At 64.4% G+C, this 2,179-nt stretch overlaps 1 non-coding gene across 1 annotated transcript; it reads right to left on the bottom strand.

The window, feature by feature from the left end:
* Positions 1-1,273: 1,273 nt before the first annotated feature.
* On the bottom strand, positions 1,274-1,346 carry TRNAA-AGC. The gene has a single exon. It is a non-coding gene; the product is annotated as a tRNA-Ala (tRNA).
* Between the last annotated feature and the right edge of the window lie 833 nt (positions 1,347-2,179).

Here is a 2,179-nt window from a genome sequence, read left to right as displayed (position 1 = left end):
TATGGCATTATTTCACTTAATTATAGTGCACATGGCTCTATGACCCATCTCTGAGTCTGGGATGGAGGAGCATGAAGCAGGTACTGGCAAGTCCTTTGATGATGAATGAGTAAAGAGATCCTTGGGTGGCTGGGCCCTCCCCAGGCGCCCTCTTGGGCGGGTCCCAGCCCTCGCTGCTCCCTCCTGCCCACGCCCAGCCTCCCTCCCAGGCGCCACCCCCTGTCCCCGAGTTCCCTGCAGCCCCTCCCTTACTCCCAGGCCCAGCTCCTGGCCTGCCCCTCGCCCTTTCCCTCGCCCTACCCTTTCCCGCTCTTGCAACAAAGCCAAAGCGTCCTTTCTAAAGTAGGCCCTGAACACGCCCTTTGCCACCCAGAAGCGCGTCCTGGCTCTCGCTCTCTGAGCATAAACCCTAAGATCCTTCGCTTGTCCTCAAGGCCTGCACCACCATGTCACCTCTGCCACCTCCTCTCCCTGCCAAGCCCCTCTCCCATCACGACCCAGTCACATCGGCCTCCCCGGCACTCCACAGCACCACCTTGGTGCCCCTGGTCCCTCTCCCTGCTGTCTGGACCCACGAGCCCGCGGCTCTGTCCTCCCCGTCCGTCCGTGGGTGGAAATGCCACCTGCTCAGGAAGGGTCCTCACCACTCTGCGGCCGGTTTTCCCCACTACCTGGCGTCGCCCAGGTGGTGTCAGACGTCCCCCACAGAGCGCGAGCCTCGCACCCCCGCGAGCTAGGCACACACTGGGCGCTGACGAGAGGGCTGCCCGCGAGCGCACAGCACCGCGCTTCTGCAGCCGCAGCCGCAGCCGCAGTCCCCCGCACCGCGCGCATGCGCCTGGCCGCGCGCCCGTGCCCCCGCTGAGCTCGGGCTCGGCTTCACGGGGCGCTGAGCTTGCCCCCCGCCCTTCTCGGCCCTGCCGCCAACTGCCGCCGTTGTGCCGACTTTCACGTGACTCTGGCTTCGCGTGCATTTAGGAACGAAGCAGGTTCTTAGGAAGTGCGCGAGGTGGGCACAAAGCGGTCTACTCGGTGGCCCAGCCTGGCCCTCGCGTGGCCCCCGCCCGGGAGGGGAAGGGAGCATGATGGGCATTTCGGAAGAAACTCGTGTGTAAATCCTTCCGTAAAACAAAAGGAACAGACTGTCCTCTCACAAAGGTGTAGGGGACAACGGGAGGAACCTGGTCTCTCACCTTGACCCAAGTCCTGATAGAGATACCTTTCTGGTAAAGTGAGCGGGAAAGACAAACCTTTCCTTTATAAAATTCAGCCTTGGAGAATGCGGGCATCGATCCCGCTACCTCTCACATGCTAAGCGAGCGCTCTACCATTTGAGCTAATTCCCCAGCTCGAATAAGTTTCTGCCCCCGGCACACATTGTGGCTCACGTCATCACCGGTTCCCTGCAGGGCCCCCAATAGGCCCGCAGGTCTCGCTATCCTATTGGTTCCCTTGCAGCTCTCAGCTCCACGTCCATGATTGGTTTGGCTCGATTTAGTTTTAAAAAGCATTGGCTATCGGATTGGTGGTCCGAAACGTCCGTCAAGCGGAGGCCTTGCTGTTGCTACCGCGTAGGGGGACCCAGCCAGGTTTCTCCCGGTTTCTGATTTGTTTCTCCAGACTCCGGGGTCCTAGAGGTTCCGGATCCGTCGAGTCCATGGGAAAAGAATGCGCCCCTCGCGCTTGACTGACGGGGCCTGCAAGCCAATCGGGGTGGGTGCAACGGGGGCCGCTGGGCGCCCCAATAGGCTACAGGGGGAGGGAGAGGGAGGCCAATGAGCGTGGAGCTGGGGGCGGGGGCAGGGCCGCGATTGGTTGCGAGGCGGCCGGAGGGAGGGCGGGGGGAACTCAAGGCCTGCTTGATACGTCCGCCATTTTGGGCGCTTCGCTGATGGTGTCGGTGAGCGCGTTTCCCGCCTGAGCGCAACTAGCGGCGGGTCGCGGGCACCTCCAGGTAGTGAGAGGGGCGGGGGGCAGCGGGGCGGGCGGCGGCGCGGGGTGCACGGGGTGCGCGGCGCGTGCTCGGCGATGGGGCCCCTCCGCCCGGCCTCGGCGGCGCATGGCGGGAGCGTCCTGGCCCCCACCCCTCCCCCCCGGAATTCGCCGCTCGGGTGACCGGGAGGCGCGGAGCCGGGGCTCCTCGGGCCGACCTCGCCCGCACCTGTCATCCGCCCGCCCG

Source organism: Pteropus vampyrus, unplaced genomic scaffold (assembly GCF_000151845.1).
Source record: "Pteropus vampyrus isolate Shadow unplaced genomic scaffold, Pvam_2.0 Scaffold1000004503, whole genome shotgun sequence".
NCBI classification, from domain to species: Eukaryota; Metazoa; Chordata; class Mammalia; order Chiroptera; family Pteropodidae; genus Pteropus; species Pteropus vampyrus.
This window is presented reverse-complemented; position numbering and strand designations above follow the sequence as displayed.